Source organism: Cricetulus griseus (assembly GCF_003668045.3).
Source record: "Cricetulus griseus strain 17A/GY chromosome 1 unlocalized genomic scaffold, alternate assembly CriGri-PICRH-1.0 chr1_1, whole genome shotgun sequence".
NCBI lineage: Eukaryota > Metazoa > Chordata > Mammalia > Rodentia > Cricetidae > Cricetulus > Cricetulus griseus.
This window is the reverse complement of record NW_023276807.1, coordinates 143,905,651-143,920,381: the sequence shown is the minus strand read 5'-3', so window position 1 is coordinate 143,920,381 and position 14,731 is coordinate 143,905,651. Positions and strand designations below refer to the sequence as shown.

General features: G+C 41.5%; 1 long non-coding RNA gene across 1 annotated transcript; it reads right to left on the bottom strand.

The window, feature by feature from the left end:
- Positions 1–2,934: 2,934 nt before the first annotated feature.
- Positions 2,935–12,917, bottom strand: LOC113830785. The gene is made up of 3 exons (XR_003480219.2): positions 12,741–12,917; positions 12,454–12,510; positions 2,935–5,847 (listed from the first exon to the last, which is right to left on the bottom strand). It is a non-coding gene; the product is annotated as an uncharacterized LOC113830785 (long non-coding RNA).
- Positions 12,918–14,731: the final 1,814 nt, after the last annotated feature.

Below are 14,731 nucleotides of genomic sequence, written 5' to 3'. Positions count from 1 at the left end.
ATCTCCAAGAGAACTTAGATTGAATAGACAAACAACAAAAATAAACAGTATTTAGAGGGATAAGCATTGTTAAGGAGCCTGGGAATTGTGAAGGCAGTGAGCTAGCAGGACGAATCAAGAGCTCATCCTGTACCATGCCTACACAGAGAGGGTAGGGAGTGTCATGCAACTGTGTTCCAAGAAAAGAAAACTTGTACCTTCATGAATAAGTTGCAGTCAGTGCTGACTCCTAAGATTCTAGCCCTTTGCTCACACATCTGCCACAGCATGAAACTGTATATCCCTTTTTTTCCTGCTTTTAGACAAGCACTAGGCAACATGAGGCTATTGAGTAAACAGGTGTGAGTGCAAATGCCAGGCTTTCCGAAGTAGAAAGAAAGCAAGAGACTTGATGCCAGCCCCAAAGTATATTATTATGTGTTATGTTTCAGACACTAAACTAAGGAAATAAGATCTAGGAAATTCAGACTTTACTGACTGAACTTTTGTAAAAAGGGCAAAAATACAAAGTCTTACATGAGATGGTATAGAACATAGTTGCTACTGTGAGTCTCTAATAAACCAGAGAGAAAGGAGAGGGGCACAAGCTTTTGTTTAAATACACAGTTCAGATTTGTGTAATTACTTCCTTTCAAATCCCATTGGCCAAAATCAAGTCACATGATCAATTTTATCTACAAAAGAAGGCTAGAAAGTGTGACCTTTTCCTCACTAGCCAGAATTTATTACAATTTATTTATTACAATTTATTACTAGCCAGAGTATATTACAATTAAAGAGAAGAAAATGGATATTGAAGTTTATTATGTGTTGACTTCAAAAGAAGAATTCAAAGGGTTTCCACTTATAAATAGTAATAATTGGCCAGCCTGATTAATAGATAATCATGGAAACTTTATGATTTGAAATTCTCAGAGTCAGAGCTTCAAATTTAGCTAGTAAAACCTGGCCTCTAGAAATAATAGCACAGAAAGGCATACACCATACAAAACAATATAGAAATAACATCACAGAAGGGCCATACACCATACAGAACAATATAGAAATAACATCACAGAAGGGCCACACACCAAACAGAACAATATAGAAATAACAGTACAGAAAGGCCATACACCATACAGAACAATATAGAAATAACATCACAGAAGAGCCATACACCATACAGAACAATATAGAAATAACATCACAGAAGGGCCACACACCAAACAGAACAATATAGAAATAACAGTACAGAAAAGGCCATACACCATACAGAACAATATAGAAATAACATCACAGAAGGGCCATACACCATACAGAACAATATAGAAAGAACAGCGTAAAGGGCCATACACCATACAGAACAATATAGTATTGTGTGATCCAGGAGACAATCTGTAATCCATAAGGTCAAGATATCTTTATTGAGATAAATACCAGCCAAACGCAAGCCAGAGCATCGAGGCCAGGGAGAAGGGGAAGGAGAAGAAGGGGCTTCTATGTGCTCGTGGTTCCTTAAGAACCCATGCTGCGTCATCCTGACCTCACCTTGACCACGCCTTAACAGGGGTGGTCAGGCACACCTGTAGCCAGCCTCCAACAGGCGTGGCTTACTGTCCCCTACAGTTACTGTTATAGAAATAATAGTACAGAAAGGCCATACACCATACAGAACAATATAGAAATAACAACATAGAAGGGCCATACACCATACAGAACAATATAGAAATAACAGCATAGAAGGGCCACACACCATATAGAACAATATAGAAATAACGGTACAGAGAGGCACGCATATAATGCACAGACATGCATTCAAGCAAAACCTGTAAAGATGTAAAATAAAATAATTCCTTTCTTAATTCCTAAATGTGAACATATAAGTTCTAAACATTCTTGTTCAGTAATTGCCAGTGATGGGCTAGGCATCTGATTATTTTAATTCCCAAGAAAAATTAGGATGCACTGTCATAACTTAGGATTGATGATAACAGAAGAATTTGAAGATAAACTTCACTTTTCGATCCTCTCCTGAAAGGTTAAGCAAGAGATGTTTTGTTTTGTTTTGTTTTGTTTTGTTTTGTTTTGTTTTGAGACAGGGTTTCATTATGTATCTCTGGCTGTCATGGAACTCTCTATGTAGAACAGGCTGGCCTTGAACTCACAGAAATCCTACCTCCCGAGTGCGAGGATTAAAGGCATGCACTCCCACACCTGGCTAAGAAAGCTGAATTTAAACAACATTTAGGCTTTTCGAGGAAGCCTTAATCAGAATGATGTTAAAATTATGGAAGGACTAGGGTTCAAGGTATATGACATTGCTTCACGATTGTCCTTTACTTGTAAGATAAATGATTGGAGGAAATGACTGCTTCCGGCACTGCTTGCCACTTGTTGCTGGCTGGTTCTCTTTATTCCTTAGAACATGTTATACAGATCATAATTAGAATAAAATATTTAATATTTGATGAGTATACAGACTGAGAAAAGATAAACTCAGGCAAACTACCACCTGCAAAACATCCTACTGAGGACCCTGAAGTTGACCAGGGCCCTGTGAGTACCGGCCTAGCCATGAGAAAATCATTCTCCATTCTCTTCCCCTCTCCCTGTCTCCCTCTCCCTCTACCTTCTATTTTCTGCTTTCTTTTATTTAAATTCCATTTTTCCTAAGATAGGTATGTAACACTCCAATCATGGTCAAAATCGATCTTACAACTGGGTTTTTATAAAAGGTGTTTTGAAAGGCACTTTCCAATTCTTGGTCCTTTGTGAGCTCAGAAATGAGCATTATGCAGACAGAGGCCTTTGCCAGGTGGAGTTCACCTCAAGCCGAGAGTGACTGTGAAAGGATGTGCCCTCTAAAATTCCCTGGGTTTCAGAACAGAAACTGTGGTCACAGAAAGATTTCTCTCTGTGTGTGTGTGTGTGTGTGTGTGTGTGTGTGTGTGTGTGTGTGTGTACATGTGCACTTGAGGATAAGGAGGACACACAGAGTATGTACATGTTTAATATGGAAAGGAACAATAAAAAATGGGTTTGAAAGATGATGAAGAAACAGAAAGAAAACAGTTCTCCTCGGAAAATAATTAGCCCTTTTGTCTGTAAGCCAAACATCCTTGATAATTGAGGCTTTGGAGGCAAAACCTACATTATTTTTCTGGGCTTTCTCTGGTAACCTTCACCTTGTTGAGGCTATTAAATGCTGAGAGGATAACTACTGTTTGTTCCTTGGATACAAAAGACATTTCCTCTCTCTGAGTGCTTCTGTGTTTCCACTAAGGCCAGCAAACGCCCTTCTTCCTGCCAGTTCTTGACAGCCCTGTTTGGAGGGCATCCTGACAGAGAGCATTCAAAGAGCCAAGAGTCCACAAACTTGGGAACGGAATTATTATTATTTTCCCAGTTTCTTCTCTTTCCTACGTTATGTTTTGTTTAGAATAAAGTGTTCTGCATTTCCTAGCACACATTGGATGGAGGGAAGAAGAGAAGCAGAGCCAAGAACAGGGGAAGAGATGGACAAGTGGACGTTAAATCAAGAGTGTGTGCTTCCCGGGGGTGGGCCTAGGCCCTATCCCAAAGGATAGGATAGACTCTGATGACCACCTATGGAAGGCCTCACCCTCCCTGGGGAGCAGTAAGGATATGTGATAGGTAGGGTTTTAGTTAGGGAGGGAGTGGTAGGGGAGGGAGTGGGAACTGGGATTGACATGTAAAACAATCTTGTTTCTAATTCAAAAAAAAAAAAAAAGAGTGTGTGCTTCCTTTCTGGGAAGGTCTTACTGTGGACTCCATTATCAACATTGACCTTGGAAATATCTGAGAGATCTTAATATATGACTGCTCATTCTTGATTAACAATAAGCTGTGGAATTCATTGTGGGATTTATTGTTGCAGCATCTCTCTCTAATCAATATCCAATGATACCTCCATTTACATCACCTAGTAACCCTACCAACCCTAAGAAAGGGAAGATAGTATGTCTCTTCAATTATTGAACTTCATAGTCTTTCCTTCATTCTTAATGGCCATTCTGATCATGTGCTCAACTCTGTATGTGGAAATGTAGCAGGCTTCTTTTAAAACTGTGTTTTTTAGGGGGCTGGAGATTTAACTCAGTTGGTTCGGTAAAACCCACGTACAATCTTCACACTGAATAAGCCAGATGTGAGAATGTATGTCTCCAATCCCAGCACCCAGCAGATGCAAGCAGAAGATCAAGAGTTCAAGAGCAGCTTGGGCTACAAGAGGTCTTGTCTCAAACATACGCTCGTAGGAGAGCTATAAGGAAAGCAGGAGCAGTATACACAAGAGCTTCCTCACAAGCTTACAACATCCCACTGACCTGATCTGACTCTGCACCCACAGCAAGTGACTCAGCTCCATGACCCTACATCACAGAAGTATAGGAGTGCCTGTTTGAGGAAAAGACAGGGAAAGTCTATCCTTCCACAGGACAGCTCAGACTTACTGAGCCAGCTCTCTACGGAGTTGGGATGGGGGAATGGAGAAAAAGCCTCTGGGAATAAGGAAATGGCCCCAAGTCACATTTTGCAGAGTCTTCAGAAGGTGCAATCCGTAATTCACTATATTTCCCATGAGGTTTGATCAGAGACAAACATCCATCCTGATGTACTTCCTGCCTGTATACCTCCTACCCACATGTGATCAAGCACGTTCAATGCAGATGGATCAAACAAACTTGTTTAGGGGAGTGGAAACATATGGCTTTTTATCGCCCATAGACAATAGACTCCAACATTTCAGGAACTATCTGTTCTTGGACAGGTGCTTGCAGATCAGAGGTATTTTTGTTTCATGGACCTCTTTGCATAGTAATTACAACTTAAAATGTAACTTGGCTCTCACATTCCCCCCTTGAGTTGTATCCTGAGCCAAATCCTTGACTCTGTGATGGGTACCTGTTTATATTGGGATCTAATAATCATCAGTTTAATGGTGCCCAGACAGGAATTATCACTTAGTTAAGGCATCAAGGATGCAAGAGCCAACAGCCATCAGCAGAAGCAGAAGGGCCAAAGGCCTTGTGATGGCTGACATCAGAGTTACTATCTAGATGGAAGCTGGAAATGAGATTAGGGATCGGTTATTTACTTATCCCAGGTCCCCTTTTATGCAATTTTTCTTAGTACAACCAGGTTATTTCTAATGATTCCTGGGCAGTTTGAATAGAAACAACAATTTTCTCTTAAAGGTATACAATAACCTTTGTTTTGCATAGAGCAAGTTGAGTGCCCTGGCATAATGCAGAACTATTTCAGTTAATGAATCTACCTATTGATAGATCTGGGCCTATTTGGTTTAACAGGTACCTTTCCTGGTATGCAAATAGGTTCTATAAGTAGCTTTTGTCCCCTGAACCAGGGACTATTCTTTTGATCTAACATTCCAGCCTGTTGGAGAACAACCACTTCCTGTTGAAACTAAGATGATGTTGTAGGGCCAGGAGCAGGTGAGGGCTGAAATGCTATTCAAAGGCAAGGAGGGAATTCAGGCAGTGGGGTATCTATTCATCAGAAGCATCTGGTTTGCTGACCCAGCTGAAGAGACAGGGAGCAATCACATGTGGTCTGGTTCACATCGACTTTCATCAAGTCCAGGTCTGGCATTTGTTTGGAGCAGGTTGACGTCAGTCAAGTGGAAATCTCTAGGAAAAGTGGGACAATCAACTCTCCAGTGTCTTCCTTGTCCACAGTTTGGGGTGGGTCCTGGCAGCAGGTGCAGCACTGGGGATGTCTCACCTCATCCAGTAGTTTCTGTTACCACAATCCAGATGGAGTCATCATGGTGGCTGGTCCATCATCTTCTTTGGAGACTTTGGAGTTACTGCTAGGAGCTGGGGATCCCTGTGACAGTAAGAGTTACAGTGGTTCAGTCCATTATCATCATGATGGAGAACATGGCAGTGTGCAAAGCAGACATCGTACAGGCAAGGTAGCTGAGATTCCCACATCTTGGAGGCAACAGGAAGATGACTGTTTATAAGCAAGCAGGTCTATATAAATTCATGAACATGTTAGCACATATCAAGCCCAGAAAATTCCCATGAAGCCAAGCCGTGAAGCATAGCTGTCCACCAACAGCATGTAACTAAAGAGGACTGGGAACACTACTGAGGCCACAGGCCCTCTCAGCATCTTCTCTACTAGTCTCAGCACAGAACAAGTTCCCACCTCTAAGAAGCAGAGCTCCTCTTGAGGTCACACCCCTGGCTACGGGTACCTCCTGAATGATGTTGAACAGGAGCCAGCCACCAACTGAGTATCGCACAGTGTGTTTCACACATTTCATCTTAGCTGATCCCGGCAACCACATTGGTCTACCATTTCCTTTGGACACATAGTAAAGCAGAGACTGTAAAGTGATGTAAAATACTCTAGGTTTCATGGTAGGAAAGGAAACACCAGATCCAGAAAAGAAAGAAAACCTCCTGAGAGGCTTTCTCCACCACACCACTGGTCTTAGTACAGCATCTGTATGCTGCAATGGTGTGCCAAAGACCACGGGAAGAACTCTGATCTCCATGCCTGCAGAAGAGAGAAGGCTGTGAGTCCGAAAGAGCAGGTCAGAGTCTGAAACTGAAATGGTTATCCAGCAGAAAGGCAAAGGGCACAGCCCTGCAGGATACACTCTCCCATAGACAGGGACTTCAATTCTAGCTACAGAAAGGAGGAAGTGTGGTCTTAGGCACTCTGGCTTCCATATACTGATAACAATAACCAGAGAAAGACCCAGCAGATAGTCTTCAGGACTCGGGAGCTACGGGAATGAGGGTCTCTATCCCTCTCTAAAAACAAGAGGGGATTAGATGCTTAGTTTTCACAAATGAGACCTGGGTTGAATTCTACAGCATCTGCCAATACAAGCTCCTTATTAAACCCACTCTGGGCTTCCCGTTCCAACTGTTAGGACAAAACTGTGTGTTCTGTGCCTGCGAGGAAACTTCTGCCTGTCACAGCTCCACCACTTGCTTGAATTGACAACTTAATATCCATGTGCTTCAGTTTCCTCATCAAAAGAAAAATAAATGAAAACAATAACCATCTGTGGGATTCACCCCTCCCCCAAGATTATACAGTCCTTGACACAGAAGCACCTGTTAATGCTTCCTGTTAGGGTGGTGATGTGGTTGCTACATGTGGTTGTATTTTTACTTCCAAATCTTCCTCTTCCTTAAAGAAATCACTTTGAAGTTAGATACCATTGGACACAAATGATGGAGTTGACCCCACAAGCACAAATGTACTAAGAACCTCATTTGAGGACTTTGGTGCAATCTTTATCTCAGGCTTCAAGCTGTTTCCAGCACTTCACTCCCCTCTCTTACCACTACAAGTTTGATTCCTTGAGGTAAAACTTCAAGAGCCTTCCTTGTGAATACTTGAAGCACTACAGGGCTCACTCCAGGACAGTGTGAATCTAAATAATTCATGAGAGTTGTGCCTGCAATTGACAAGGACAAGGAAAATCGCATAAGAGCGCTTAGTCCTCACATGCCTTTATGTGGGCTGTGATAACACAAGCAGCTGGCAGAGAATTCTGTAATGAAAACAAGAGCAAATCAAAGTTAAAAAAAAAACTCTAGGAAAAGATATTTAATGGACAGTTAGGTCCAAAGGGGTTGTAGAAGTAATAGGTACCAGGATAATAAAACAGGTGATGTTCTCCGCTTATTTAGTCTGGTCTGGATATGGTCCCATTTCCTTTGATTTGATGTGAGGTCCAGGCCATTTTCATGTTCAGGGTGTGTGCTGAACAGAGAGTGGCTTTCTGCACATAGAAGCCAGAAGGGTTTTTCAGTGCGGCTGATATGAGTACTGATGAATGCTTGCTGCTATGATGTGGTAAAGGCAGTCAGCATTTCCCTAACGCCACTGGAGAGAGCTGTACTACACAGATAAGGTCCATGCAACCGCACTGGGTCAGTACAGAAGACCAGACAGGTTCCAGTGACCCTTGTCCCCCTCAAATGCCTCATATTGGCATAGTGAAGAAAACAAGTCTGTCTCAGAGGTACAGCATGCTATGTAAGCCAGACACCCCACCATGCATGTAACCTGTCTGGACTGCCAAAACTTTGTAGCTGTTAAGTCATGAGTCCATTGCCTGCCCCTACCCCATCTCTCTCTCTCTCTCTCTCTCTCTCTCTCTCTCTCTCTCTCTCTCTCTCTCTCTCTCTCTCTCTCTCTCTGTGTGTGTGTGTGTGTGTGTGTGTGTGTGTGTGCTACCCAAAGCCACATTCCCTCCATTTTCACCAAGCAAACACCTCTCCATCCATTAAAGTTCAAGCCAAGTGGCATCTTTTAATGAAGGCTTTTCTGGAACCTTCCTCTCCAAACTCATTTAATCATCCTGAGGAAATTATAATAACACCTATTTTAACACTTTCCAGTGGTAATAATCACCCGTGCCTTGCCTGCAATTATTTTTCTCAGGCTTTTTCTTCTCATCAATTCTTACTTTCCTTCTAGCTTATGAGCCTTTCTAAGACAGAGACTGAATCTCAATCCTCTTTACACCTCTTATAATACAGGGCAGTGATCCTGCACTCGAAGATACTCAATAAAGATAGCTGAATTTATCAATAAGGCATTCCCTCTGCCCCTTCGGGACTTGCTATTCATCTTTATATCATTCCGGTACTTCCTCTCTCACCCTGGCTCACAGGAGTCAACACAGAGTGACTTCAAATATCCCTTGAAAATACCAGCAGATCAGAGGTTAGAAATCTGACACTTTGTTTGCAAAAGGTTGCCACCTTTCTGTCTCCTTAGGAGTTATGAGATTGGGAATCTCAAAAGCACTGTCCATAAAGCTTGAGTCTGGGGTTAAGTGAACTCCTCAAGGTCACATATCAAGTAAGGGCAGACATAGGAGTGAATATCTAAGATGACGGTGAGCTAGCTCTTGTGTTGCTCAATCTCCCGTTATAGGGAATGTTAAAGCTTTTCTCTTTGAGAGACCTTGTGTTGATTTATTCTAAAGATGTAACATTTTTTTAAGTATAAACCTAAAATATTAATCTCTCCAAACAGTAGTAACATTTATAAGAAACCTCATATTGACTGAAACAGACTTCCCCTTCTACCTATGGTAACCCAACATTTCAAAGAGGAGTGGATCATATTTCAGTGCACACAAACCTTGCCTTTCTCATGACAAAAACTCTCCAAGTTCTGTTAGTGCTATCACAGACATCCTTAGAAAAAAAAGAAAAACTGGAGTTCAAGAAAAAAAAATGTTTTGCAGATTTTATTCTCAGTAGAACTCAAACCACAAGGCAAAGTCATAGATGAATAATGCTTCAAATGAACTGAAAGTAATGAATCAATAACATGACTGCAAATCCTGGGGAATGAATCGGAGTTTTGAAAAATCTTCACAGAGCCTGTTCTTCCGGGGAGACATCTCAGCATCTAAATGTATTTATTATGGGTTCGCTGCAATTTCTACGGAGTAGAAACTAAGCAAGACCCTTCCAGCTCAGTTTCATTTTTCATGTGGCTAGCTATACTCCCCTATTCCCTAGTTAAAGTCCAACTGGAAGAGTTATCTTCTGCGGGGTAAATTAAGAGATTTTTAGACCCTATGATTTTCTGATATTTACATCATTCCTAAACTCCGAAGTCATGACAACCTTATGCTTCAGGGAATTTATTTACTAAGTTCGGTTTCTTTGTGATGCCTTGAGACGTGCTTCGGTCTCCTCAAAGTGGTTGTCATGCAGGTGAGGATGACACAGCACTATTCCTCACTTCTGCCATTTTATGAGGTTGAATACCAAATGCCAATTATTGCGTTTGACTTTAATAAAAGCCATTAACACAAGCTCCCATAGGCCTACACAGCCAAAGAGAAGTGAAAGCCCCCTCTATTATGTGGTAAATTCAAAAGCCAAAGTTAAGGAGAGTCAGATAAAGGCGAGTTTATCTTTTCAGATCTCTTTAGATAATGAGAGGTCATGAAAACACTTTCCCCATTTTGGAATAGATGAAATTCGATGATGAAATAGTGTAGCTATCTTCAATATCAGCATAAAGAGATGTAAATGCTGGTTGAAACAGGTTTTGTTCCCACAAAGTGGGTCTACTTATCATATATATATATATACATATATATATATATATATATATATATATATATATATATATATATGTCATCTTTTAAGATTGGTTTCAAGAGCAAACCCTGTCAAATCTTTGATCTTCTCAAGGTGGGCTGGTTCTTGGCAGGTAAGAACACAGCAGGCAGGAGCTAAGGTATTCCTCACGAATTCCACTGCATGGTACTTGTGTCCTAGTGTAATGTCCTTCCCTTAACTGAGGGGAAGGGTGGGTCTGGAGCTGGCTCCTGGGTAGAAACTATTACATCTACAAGACTAAGTCACAAAATCAGCCATCCTTCTGCTCAGCTCTTGTCCTTATTGTCTTTGAGGGAGCAAGCAGTCACCCTGGGTAGACTGAAAAGCAAGGAGCCAAAGGCAGCCTGCAAATCACAGGCCATGCTTGAGAAAAACATGTGGTAGCATAATAAATAAGACTCAAAGGCAGACATTGGGGTTCAAGCTTCAAGCTAAAAATCAGAGAAGCAAAGCAGCCAAGTCAGTAGATCTTACCTCTACTCAGCTGAAATGGCAATCCTGTCTCCACAAATCCTCAGAGGCAAAAGGCTCTGAATTCCTGTCTCCTCCTCTTTATATTCCTTTCTCTGCCCAGCCATATCCTCCTATCTCTACCTCCCAAGTCTTAAGATCACCTTTGTGTAAGATGTTTCTTTTAGGACTGGATCAATTTTGTGTAGTCAGTGTGGCCTTGAACTCACAGAGATCCATCTACCTCTTAATCCTCATTAAGATTAAAGGTGTGTGCCTGGTTTCTATGGCTAACTGGTATGACTCCTTTGCTATTTTGATCTCCAGTGGCTTTAAAAACTCATCAACAATATATCATCACAACAAGCAGGCAGACAGCCATCTCTATAAAGGTCTGAACAATGTTCTTGACAACTTTAGGAGCACTAAGCGTTCCAATGAGGCCCAGCCCTTAAACACAACCTAACTAAGCCAAGTGCAGACTCCCGACCCACAGGAACTGAGATAGGAAACATGAGATTTTTTCTGGGGATGTTCAGGGTCATGTTTACTGTGTAGTTATCCTTTTTAAGGTAATGACTCCAACAACCCAAAGACTTCTCCCTGGGGCCCACATCTCAAAGTTTCTACCACCTGCAGTAGCACCAAGGCTGAGGATCAAACCCTAAACACAGGAGTCTTTGGGCGACACTTAAATCCAAACTAAAGTCCAGTCCCTCTCTAAAGAGAAAGAGATTAGAATAATTTCCTCAAAGAAGGCTAATCTATAGAAATTGCACAGTTAACCTCAGTTTTATAAAGCATAGTCACACTCATAATTTCATTTAATATAAATAGTAACTCTATAAGATAGCTATTGGGGTCGAGATAGGGACTGAGACAGAGCCCCACTCTATAATAGCCCAGATTGGCTTTGAACTAATAACCCTCCTACCTCAGCCTCCTCCCCAGTGCTGAGATTACAGGCACAAACACCACACCCAGCCCAGAAAAGTAGCTGTTCTAATGACCAAATTCACAGATGAAGAGGCTGGGCTTCAAGAGTTTCAAAACTAGTCATGATGATGATCAAAGGGAAGTCCAAGTTTCTCAGGTGCCCTAATCTACTGCTCTTTCTCAGTTGTCACTCTGCAGTCCCTGGCTGGCTGTGCCATGTGGCTATTTGAAAACCTGAATGAAGATGAACTCTGAAACTCTTATGAATGCTGCCATCGTTGCTAAGACACTGCACACGCACTCACAGGCTCTACTGTGAAAGACAATACTCATTTTCATGCAATATCTCCATGCTCATACAACTGCAATTTAGATCACTCTGCAGTCACACCTCATAGGCAGATACAGACATGGAATATGAAGTACATAAACTCTGTTAAACTTCATTTCCCAAACCATAAAAGAAAACAGTGTAACTGGAGATCGATGTTTCCAAAAGTATACCCCAGAGCACACCCTCCCCATAAAACATTAGGTAGAGTGCAGGTGGAAGGGGATTTTTACTGAATCAAACAATTTCTCACGGTCTGCAGCATTCCAGGTGGCCCACAGTCAACATCAACACATGAAAGACCCTTTTCAAAGTACGATGTTCTGCCAACCCCAGGGATGTCCAAACTTTTTAACCATATATGCATTTTTTTTGGAAATACTTGTTAATGTCTGCTGTGGCTCTAATTTCTACTTGGGAAATTCCACAAATTTGCCTCAAGGTTAATTTTCATTTCACAGGAGGTTAAAAATTAAGTTTGACCTATAAAGTAAGTTAGAGGTAGTTTGTTTAAATTACACAGAACATGAAAGGCCATTGCACATGGCCCCAAGAGCACACATTTTTCTCTATATTTCTAATCATCAATTTTACCTGTCCATTATCTCCTCGGTCTTTTCCAGGCACCTTGAGTAGATGATTTTCATGAATCTGAGAATGTAAAATAACATTTAGAGACAATCAGCCGATTCCCAGAACACCTCTTCAGGGTGGTTCCATGAACCAGCTTGCCTCCTACAACCACACATTCACTACAAAAGGAGAGAAAAGGGCAAATGCATTAAGTTTCTATTATACAAGTAGTCTCTGACGTTTCCCCCATGTTGTGCCCTTATTTCGGCTAAATAACCATGTTCAAAGGATATATTAATCCCATTGACCTTTGCAGAGCTTTGTGGAGGGATCTTGATGTTTTCATTTTTTCCCTTTTTTCCATATTAAAGTTTTTGGTAGAGTTTCCTCCAGTCAGTTTTGTGGTCTGTAAAGAGGAGACGATAAAGGAAGCTTAATGATTCAGTTCATTTTCCCTTTATCAAGTCGCTGCCTACGCAGCTAACTCATTAGTACCAGAGAGAACAAAAAAGCCTTTAGGAAAATTGTGGGGGCTACTTTCAAGCAGTTCCTTTGAACTGTGAGTCATCCTGACGCCAGCTCCAACTTTAGACAAAACATTTAACTATTGTTAGGCTTTGAGTTTTGTTTTGATTTTGCTTAGGGTGGGTGTTTATTTGGGACATTGTTTTGATTCTTTTGTTTGTTTGTTTCCTGTCTTTATTTTTGTTTTACTCTTTTAAAACTGTATCTCATGTCACACAGGCTATATAACCAAGGATGGCCCCCCAAGTGCTGCAATCACAGGTGTGTGGTGTGATGCTCAACTCACAAAATCGACCTATGAGAGTACCACCTCACATACATGTTGAGAAGAACATATGAGACAATTCATGTAAAGTGTCACTGGATCCACTTATTTAAAAAACACCCCTGTAGGAATGGGATGGGGGAGCAGTCAGTGGGGGACATGGGAGGGATTGATATGTAGATTAAGATTGTTTCTAATTTAAGTTTAAGAACGAATATTAAAAAAAAACCCACCCCTGTACCTGGAACTCTGCTTTCTGATGTGATGGCACACCTAATTGCTGTAATAAAACATATATAGCATCTTCTAACATTTAAATTTCCACAAATGAAGGAAGAGAAAAATCAGCTGCCCAAGATCCCCCAGCTTATCAGAGAAGAAGCAGGGATTTGAAGAAAGGGCTGAGAGTGTTGTAGAACATGAAGGTATTAGAGTATGTCTATACAAAGTGTGATCTGGAAACTCTGTGTGTGTGTGTGTGTGTGTGTGTGTGTGTGTGTGTGTGTGTGTGTGTGTGTGTGTGTGTTGCTACCAAACCTTTCCCATAGAAAGCTGCATATTGATTTATGTTGCATACTCTTTCTTTCATCACTGTGACAAGTCATGGAGCCACATAGAATTGATGAAGGAAGTGGGATGCTTCTGAGGCAGAGGGCTTTGGGAAACGCTGTAAGGAGACCCCCTGAGCTTGCCATAGACCAAACTACTGAAAAGCACTATAGAAACTGTGGTGGTTTGAATGAGAATAACCCCCACTGGCGCATATATTTGAATGTTTGGTTCCAAGTTGGTGGGATTGTTTGGGGAAAATTAGGAGGTGTGATCTTGTTGGAGGTGTGCCACTGGGGGTGGGATTTGAGGTTTCAAAGGCACATGACATTCTAGTTGGCTGCCTGTCCCCTCTCCACCTCTCTGCTTCATGGTCATAATCTCAACATGAAAGCTCTCAGCTATGGCTTCAGCACCATGCCTACTGCTTGCCCACTCCCTGCCGTGCTCCCGCCATGATATTCATGGACTCTACTACCCCCTAGGACCAAGAACCTCAAAGTAAATGCTTTCTCTTACAAGTTGCTTTGGTCATGGTGTTTTGCCACAGCAATAGAAAAGGAAGACTGAAACCCTCTCTTTTCCCTAGCACACCTATGCTGTGTTTTAAATGATAGGTGTGCTAGAGAAATTGCTACCAGAAAGAACCATTTTAACGCAGTTTTCAACAGAAATGAAAACCCTTTAATTCATTTTTGTGAGAAGCAGGCATAGCCACCCTTTTAACATTTTGACATAACTTTGTCTACTGCAAGGGTCATACTCAAGAACTATACAATCAAGATACTCCCCCCAAAAAACACACCAAAAAATTTCAATGTTGTAAGTAGGCTTATGATTTTGTATTGGGCCACATTCAGAACGATTCTTGATCACATGCAGCCCACAGATAAATGGTTGGACATACCTGCTAAGAGGTTTGATTGGATTGGTGTTTCTGAGACTGTTTCATTCAGTAGC